General features: G+C 34.5%; 1 non-coding gene across 1 annotated transcript; it reads right to left on the reverse strand.

Moving 5' to 3' along the window:
* Positions 1–667: 667 nt before the first annotated feature.
* LOC145060735 (U6 spliceosomal RNA) lies at positions 668–770 on the reverse strand. The gene has a single exon (XR_013686920.1). It is a non-coding gene; the product is annotated as a U6 spliceosomal RNA (small nuclear RNA).
* Between the last annotated feature and the right edge of the window lie 8,974 nt (positions 771–9,744).

Consider the following 9,744-nt stretch of genomic DNA (forward strand, 5'->3'; position numbering starts at 1 on the left):
AAAAAAACCTTAGTGACCTAATACCGACAAACTGGAAACATAATTACCCTCTTAAGTCATTAACCCTAATTATTTAAAAAACATGCTTACTAATCAATGTGACTGACTTGTTTTAACTGAAAATAGTTGCTTTCATTTAAATTTATCACACAACCCTTCCAAAATTTCATCGATAACTTCTTTTTTATCATTTAAATGTTTACATGAACACATCCATATGTACAAAAACAATATCACTTTGATACCTCCCATCAATGTCAACATTTGATAACGAATAGAAATGTAAAACCAACAGGGACTTGAAAAGAATGTCTATTATCAATTATTTTATAAACAGCAAAACCACAACATGAACTAAGAAACAGAAGTTGCAAAATGAATAAAAAATCAGCACATAAACAAACACATACAGACTATATACAACACATAAACATAAGTTTATAAAGCATGAAACTTAATGACAGGAAAAGTTAAAAACTTAAAGGAGACTTTATAGAAAGAAAGATCACCCTTACTTGCCACAAATGGTTGAAGACATCAACAAGCAGAACAATTTGACTATGGCATCCACATGTTGTCTGATCATGACTTTAGTAGTTCATATTGAACTCTATTAGCATTTGAAAAGGGAATTGGGGTTTCAGAGAAGACGACGAAGGGTTTAGAATTTTTTTTGGATCATTTTTCGATTTGTACGTGTCATCCTTACGCAGGGGCCATGCTAATCTTCTCTGTATCCTTCCAATTTTATTGGATATCCCCAAAGGGACGACTATAGATGAAGAGTTTCGCCATATAAAGGAGTAGCAGGTTCTTCTTTTGGTCGACATGGGACGACATGAGTTCTAAACGAATTAGTTTACTGTTGATGGTCATATATTCTCAATGTCTTTAAAATTAGGGTTAATGACTTAGGAGAGTAATTAGGTTTCCAGTTTGTCCGTATTAGGTCATTAAGGTTTTTTTTGTGTATTAGACAAATATGGTAGTTATTACCGTTTAGAAATAGTCTTTTTACCGGTTAAATAGAAAACAACCGATAAAAATGACTATTTTTAAACGGTAATAACAACCATATTGGTCTAATACACATAAAAAAAAACATTAATGACCTAATACGAACAAACTAGAAACCTAATTACCCTCCTAAGTTATTATCCCTAAAAATATAGTTATTTGGTTATATCTATAATATAAATTGAAAAAGATTAAATTGAAAAAATGGTTAAAAAAAAAATGGAGAGAAACATCATTGGGATGCAAGGGGGCAGCACCTCATTAAGATAGTACTTTGAGATGACTGTAGTCATCTTCTCGAATCACATGATACTTCATTAGTTTGTCGGTTTGATTTTTGTTTTTTTCGGTTTCCCTTAAAACCATATCATTAATGTATTATATTGATTTGATTGGTTTTATATGGTAGGATCACTGTATTTGGCTTCATATATCAAGTGGGTTAAAAGGTTCAATAAGAATTCCCTTAGATAATTTTATTTAACTTTCCTTAAAAGATTCTTTAAATTTTGGCTACTAAAGATATCGCTATTTCATTTTTCCAATTTCGCACTTCTTTATCGTAATACATGTTGCCATTACGATGTAAAGCAATATTTTGGTGATCGAGGTCAAACTTTCTCATGTTCCTTGGAGACATTAAGTTCTTAGGCCCCATAAGGAATGTGCACTTAGAACCACACATAATATGATTATTTTGTGACCTTAAAATAAGCATTTATTCAAGTACAATGTCGAAATGTTGAAATATATGTATCACGTTTCCTTCTTATCCTAAGTTGCTTGTTATCGACGCTAGTTTTACTTTCCTTACTTATGCTATTAGTTTCCTTCAACAACTCTTTGCTTTCTCCTATAAATATAAGAGCTTTGAACCTATTGATTATTAAGAAAAAGTAAGGGGTGTAAACAAGTCGAGCCAAATCAGAGTCTGGTTAGGTTCGGTTCGGACTCCTTCTTATCCTAAGTTGCTTGTTTTTTTTTATTTTTATTTTTTTTTTATTATTTTTTTATTTTTTATTTTTTTGTCTAATTTGCCTAAATAAGGTTAAGCTTTGTTCAAACTCGTTACTAATATCCTAAATTTCTAATTCCTCAAATATGCTTTTATTGTAATTTATAGTAATAATAATAAATTATATTATATATAAGCTCGTTTAGGCTCACGAGCCTAATCGAGCTTAGTGATATAGGCTCGAGCTCGAACTCCTTTAATAAACAAGATTAATATTAAGCTTGAGCTCGACTCAGACTCGTTTAAAATTGGTTTCGAGTCAAGTCTTTAACGAGTTGATCCCGAGTAGCTTGACTCGTTTCCACCCCTAAGAAAAAGTATCGATTTATTATTCTTGCTCTCTAATTCATTATGTTATCAAAACAAAGCGGGAAATAAAACCTAGTTTTGTTCTAAAGACATGACCGACACCAACGAAGGTTCTCGCAGTAAGAAAGAGACGTCAATCATAGACATCTCGTCCCCATATTTCCTAACTTCTTCTGATCGTCTAGAACTTCGTTGGTGATAATCTACTTCGAGATGGAAACTACAACAATTGAAAAAGCGAGATAACAAACACATTAAACGCAAAGAATAAGATTAGATTCGTTGATGGATCTATGCCTATTCCTAACGACGAATCTCTGAATCTAATTATTTCGAGGCAATGTAATCCCATGGTTCATAAATGACTCGCCAGTTCCATGGACAAAGAAATCAAGAGTAACACCAAATATGCTATCAGCATACACGACATATGGATCGACCTTGAAGAGAGGTTCAATAAAGAAATGCCCCAACGGATTATGAGCTCAGACACACCATTACAACCATTCGCCAAGAAGGGATGACTGTCTCTGGATATTATACCAAATTAAGCGGTGTTTGGGATGAAATTCTGTCGATAACTCAATTATCGATGTGTAAATGTCAAGGCCGCAGAGGTGCGATCTCCAAATAAACTACAAATTTATGTGACAAAGAACGACTTTATGATTTTCTTATAGGTTTTAACGACAAATTCAACACAATCAAGATGAAAATTTTGAACACTAATCTGCTTCCTACACTTGAAACGACCTTTCATCGCATGAGTCAGGATGCACAACAACACGTCATTGGTTCTACTTGTTGCACCACATGAGAAGTTATTGCCTTCCAAGTAAGAGAAAGAAACTTCAACCATCAACCAACGAAAACCAATACTTAATTAAACAATAGAAGAGATGATCGCAACAAAAGGAATGATGACAGGTGGTGCAGTCACTGCCAAAAGCTGGGTCATACTATAGACAACTGTTTTAAAACAATATGTATCTAGAATGGTGGAATGAGAAGCCAAATAACACCAAAATCCAACCTAGAAATAAATTGTTGCTAAGAGTAGCCAATACGACCACTGGTGGTATGTCAAGTCAACCAAGCAAATTACACCCTTTTGGTTGCAATAAAACATAATATAGTAGTAAAAAGTGGGGTCAATCCTCATGGAAATGGTTGTATTTAATCACCAATTCAATCCAATTGAAAAAGTGAAATAACACTAACTAACTACAGTTAAACTAAATTAGGGGGCGGAGGGGGGGGGGGGGGGGCGGTTGTGATTTTTTGAAAACTAAAAGACTTGAATAATTAAAAATCTTGCAATTAAGCAAGATGGTGAGATGCTTAAATATTAGAAAAAGTTAGCCAACCAAGGCAATTCAACACAATAAACATTTGTGTGTTTATCATTAGGATTCAATATGTAAGCTTATCATTCATCCCAAATTAGTTATAGGAATCATGAAGCATGATATGCCAAGATCCCTCAAATGTAGTATGTAGCTTGGGGAAGCCCACAACACACCTTCTTAATCAAAATCAAGGATTCAATTAAAGTAATTAAACCCAATAAAATTTATTAGCCTTAAGAATGAATGAATCCCCAATTCCTAGAGGTTGTCAATGAAGGGTTGTATAGGTTACAAATCTATGTATGAGGAGAATAAATATTTAACGCTTAAGTTCACATGCAACCTATTTGGATCTATGTTTTCTTTACTGATACCAATATGAATATCATGAAACCTAGGAAACCCTAGGTAATTTCGAAAATACAAGTTAGGGTTTACATACCTTTTGATTATTATAGAAAATAATCAATTCAAATCCTTCTTTAAAATCCTTAGAAAGCAAGCACTAGAAATCTACTACCTCTAATGGTTTGTACCCAAACCCTAGTAATAAGAATACTTGAGGAGAGAGGATGAAATTTTTGGCTATCCTTCTTGTATTAGGAGTAAACGAAAACTAGCAGGCAAGGGGTCCTATTTATAGCTAAACTAAGGAACCCAGGAAACCCTAATTTGAATATATTACTATTATTATAAATTTGGTAATTATTCAACTCCTTAATTATCTTTAAGGATTAATATAGAACCCTTAAAAAATCTCCAAAACCGTCCATGAACCATGGAATGTTCTGGAACCTCTCTTGTTTGACTATTGATCAACTAGATCTTAAGTCCCTTCACTTTTAATTAACCTAATTAACCCCAAAATTAATTCAAATTAATTTCTAATTAATTATTAATTAAATAATACTATTTATAATTAATATGTTAATCTCATAATATATTAACAACTCATTTATTGTTATTTATTAATCACAAAAGAAATCAATAAATTAACCTCTCTCTTCAAAAGTCATTCTACACAATCACTAGTTTTGAGGGCAACCCAAAAAAGATTTTGCTTCTATTTGCCGCTTTATACCAGATTAGTTATGATCTTAGAAACCTTAACCCGACATTCCCCCATTTGATAAGTCTATAACTACAAATGCAAGTACAACCAAACAATAAAGAGTGTTTTCCAATGTCACTGTCAAACTCTGATCTAATCAGACATTGGCTCTAAGATAAGTGATCAAATATTCCTTCATTCTTCAAGATATCATATGGATATAAGACATGGATTACAATCAATCTTATTGTCCAAGATTCTATTTACTGATTTGTGATGACATCATTAGACTACTAATTGAACACATCAATTTACTCCTGGTTGGGCCTAATACTATAGTGTCCACACCAAATCACCGAGGAGCCTAAATATATCACCTTTTCTTGTTAGGGAAAAAGGAACGAATAAACTTCGACTTATATACTTGTATCCTTCACTCACCAATTCATACATGACACTACGTTTAATAACATCATGTTACTAATGAGTGTTCGCAATACCAATGCACAACTGATGTGTAAATTATAACTTGTATATCTCTTTTTCAAGAATAAAAGATATATCACCTCAGAATTACTTGTGATAATATCCATGAAGTAATTCTCCAAGTGTGGGTTTATCCAATACTAAACATCTATATTTTCTAAGTATTCATGAATATGGTAGCAATCCTATTGAAATGTCTAATCTCCATTGTCACACCCCAAAACCGATAACGGCGGAAACGTTTCGGGGTGGAGGACGTCATGTACAGTATCATCACAATTGTATAATAGTAAACAAGAAACATACAACCATTGCATTTACATAGTGAATTTAATTACAAGTGTGTTTTGTATTATTCAACAAACACCAAAAGTAAATCAAAAATAAGAGATGGGTCTTGTATGCTCCACCTTCTCCAAAAATGCTGCATCTGTACCTGACTATTTTTGTCCTGAGGATACAAGTTATTTTGGAAAACATGCATCAGCATAAAGCTGGTGAGTTCATAAGAGTTTAGTGTGAGTTTTAGTATAAAATCCATTAGTGTAGAAAGTGTGAGGGCTATAGGAAACTCTAGAAACTCTTATATTTTCCAGAAATACATTATAACTGAAAAATCATGTAACTTGCATGTAAGTCACATTATTTTAAAGAGATCGTTTGTAATAAAAGTATTTTAGTGAGCCCCCAATAAGTAGTGTAATAAGAGAGTTATGCCTGATATCAGTATTAGTGGTGCAAACTCTTATTAGTATTATATACTTATTTACTTCAGGATTTTCACATATTCTTTAGTATTAGCATTTTAGTGTGAATGTAGTGTATTCCTTGCTTGCTTCTGATAGTATGAGTAATAGAGTATCCCATGACCTTCCCGGTCATGCATAGTGTAAAGAAGTAGTGGCATCCCTGGGCCTACAAGGCTCGGACTGAGATTAACAGTCAGGATGTAATAGTTTCTGCCCCGTATAGATCTATACATGTAGCATCGTCTTTCTGTCGAAAAACTCTGGGCATAGTATGCAGCGAATAGCGTATCTCATAGTGAGTTAGTGTATTATCCCTTGATTATAGCTTTCTCTTGTATTATAGTGAAGTAACCTTTTGTATAACTCGTATTGTATTCTCTTATTAGTGTATAGTATCATAACAGAGTGTATTATAGGGTGTAGAGTAGTAGCTATAGCGAGTAATAGTGGCCTTAACTATACCTATTATAGTTAACTTAGTGCGTATGATTCTTGTCGGTTTGGTGGTTTAAACATCGAATGAAATGAAAATACCCGTATCCAACACTAATATATATGATATATAACTAAGAAATTAACGACAGTCGGACGGATAACAACTACCCTAAGCCCACAATCAAACAAGAACAGGAAATAAGGCGAGCTATCGGTCCTAAGTCCTTCAAGTCTTACTTATATAAATATATTGGTGTGGTTACATTTTATAAAGAATTTATTAAATAAAAATCTTGTCAAAAGGGAACATTTAGAAAATTGTTCTTTTATCCAAAATAGTTTTTGAAAACGAAAATCCTTTTTATAAGACATAGTGGTAAATCACATGTGATTTGAGCTACGGATAGTGAATCACATGTGATTAATTTCTGTAACATGAATAATTTACTTGTATATATTTCCATAAACATGTATGGTTGACTTGTATCCCCCCTAAAACATATAAAACATTTGAAAGGTTCATTAAAAGGGGTATGAACTCACTGTTTATCGGAGGGTTCGAGTGTCAACGGATGCCCTGATTGCCAATGGTTCCTATAATTGGGTTAGAACTAGGATGTTTCATGCTTAAACATGATGGATATACATTCTTAGGGATTGGCATTACTGAATACAAGTGTCTCATGATCCATACTTTATGATTCATGCAAGTTTAGGGCCAAAAGTGAACATTTGAGTGAGTGCATGGCCTAGAAATTGAGTGTGCGGCTAAGGTGTGCGGCCAGATGTGTGTGTGAGGCTGCACATAAGTGTGTGCGGCCGTTCAGTGTGTATGTGCGGCCGGTCACAGGAGTGGGCGGCCGTACACTCCTCTTGTGAGTCCAAATTAAGTGTTTGCTCTTCACACTAAGGAGATTTGAATGTGTGCTGCTCCCTCATGAAGGTGTGCGGCCATTCACCTTCAAGGGTGCATGAATATGATGAACATGATGAGTTCTAAGGCTTGGGACTCAAGTGTTTACCTCTAATAAGCTTGAAGATGTACTAGATCACAAATATGAGGTCTTCAAGGTGTTCTTGGTTCAAGATTTTAGAGAGAGAAAGTAGGGAGAGAGTAAGGATTATCCAAATGAATGAATGAAGAAGGTACCCAGCTATATATATATATATATATATATATATATATATATATATATATATATATATATATATATATTGGGTGTGAGGCTGGAGGGTGTGTGGTTGGGTGTGCGGCCGCACACATGGGTGTGTGGTCGTTCACACAAAAGTGTGGCCGCACACACCTCTTTTGGTGTGTTTAATTCGATTTCATGATGCAAAACACTTTCCAACACCTCCTAAGACCCATAACTAGACTATATTGTGTCCAAAACGCATTCAGAACCACAAGATTTCCAAAGGGTGATGAATTCAAGATTTAAAGACAATACGCGGACCAATTACATAGGATGAAAGTTTCGGGTTGTCACATCCATAGACAATCTATAATCCATTTAGGAAGTAAAACATGAAAAGTAAAACACAATAATAAATAATTGAAAAAGGCACTACAATTCTCAAATAATTGTCTATTATTTAATCACCAAAATCAATTACATTTATTTTGTTACAAAGTTTCAAAACTGTTAACTAATTACTAAAACTAACATTGTCTCTTAAGCCAATGCGCCTAGAATGGTAGTTGTGTTTAACCCTACTTAGAGCCTTCGTGAAAGGATCTATAGGATTGTATTCTAATGATACTCGCTTCACCAGGAGATGATCGTCTTCAACCTTATGCCTAATGTAATGATACTTTCTGTCAATATATTTGGATCTACCATGATCCTTGGGTTCTTTGGTCAAAGAAACCACACCTTCATTATCATAGAAAAGTTCTATCAACTCTTGAATGGCCGGGACTACTCCGAGATCTCCGATGAACTTCTTCAACCAATCTGCTTCCTTTGATGCCTCACTAGCTGCGATGTACTATGATTCACAAGTAGAATTAACCACCATTGACTGCTTGAAACTTTTCCATATCACTACTCCACCATTCAACAATAATACTCAGCCAGACAGAGAACATAAGTTGTCTTGATCAGTGTGAAAGTAGGCATCACTATATCCACTTATTCTTAATGTATTACGTCCACCAAGAACTAGAACCATATCTCTTGTTCTTTGCAAACACTTGAGAACATTTTTCACTGCAGTGTAATGGGTTGTGCCTGGATTACCCTGAAATCGGCTAACCATGCTCAAATTATAAGACACATCAGGGTGAGTACATGTCATAGCATACACGATTGACCCTACAGCTGAAGCATATAGGAATCGAATCATGTCATTTATCTCTTCCTTTGTACTGGGACTTTGAGTCATAGTCAATCTGATGGTACAATGAATGGGAAAATCCCCTTTCTTGGAGTTCTCCATATTGAAATGTTTCAACACTTTGTCCAAATATGTACTCCGGCTAAGGCCAAGAAGAAATTTCTTTCTATGCCTCAAAATTCTTATCCTAAGAATATAAGCCGATTCCCCTAGATCCTTCATAGAGAAACACTTCCTATGTAAAGATTTAAATTCTTACAAGGTCAAAATGTCATTTTCTATAAGGAGTATGTCATCAACATATAGTAGCAGGAAAGTCACTATACTCCTACTAGCTTTAACATACACAAATGATTCATCCTCACTCCTAAAGAATCTAAACTCTTTGACTTTCTCATTGTAACAAAGATTTCAGCTGTGAGATGCTTGTTTCAATCCATAGATGAATTTCTAGAGCTTACACACTCTATCAAAAAATTTGGCATGAACAAAAACCTCTCGATGACTCATGTAGACGTCCTCAAATAACTTCCCATTTAGGAAATCAATTTTAACATCCATTTGCCATAGCTCCTAATCATAAAACGATGACATGCAAGCATTATCATGACAGACTTGATCTTAGCCACTGGCCAAAAGGTCTCATCATAGTCAACCCTAAAGGTTTGATTAAATCTCCACGCAACCAGCCGTGATTTGAACGTGTGTACCTTCCCATACATATCCATATTCTTTTTGAAGATCCATTTGCAACCTACTGTCGTTCGACCAGGTTCATGATTAACCAAGTTCCACACTTGGTTATCATACATGGACTGAATCTTGTTGTTCATCGCCTCTTTTCATGTGGCAGCCTTCGGGCCTGCCATCAGTTCGTTATAGTTAACAAGTTCTTCCAAATTTACTAGTGTTATTGATGGGTTTTGAGCATTCTAACACTCCTATGGTGTACATGCAACCCTAGAAACCTTGGATCTATGTTTGACTAAGATA

Source organism: Lactuca serriola, chromosome 6 (assembly GCF_051521515.1).
Source record: "Lactuca serriola cultivar US96UC23 chromosome 6, Lser_US96UC23_V15, whole genome shotgun sequence".
NCBI classification, from domain to species: Eukaryota; Viridiplantae; Streptophyta; class Magnoliopsida; order Asterales; family Asteraceae; genus Lactuca; species Lactuca serriola.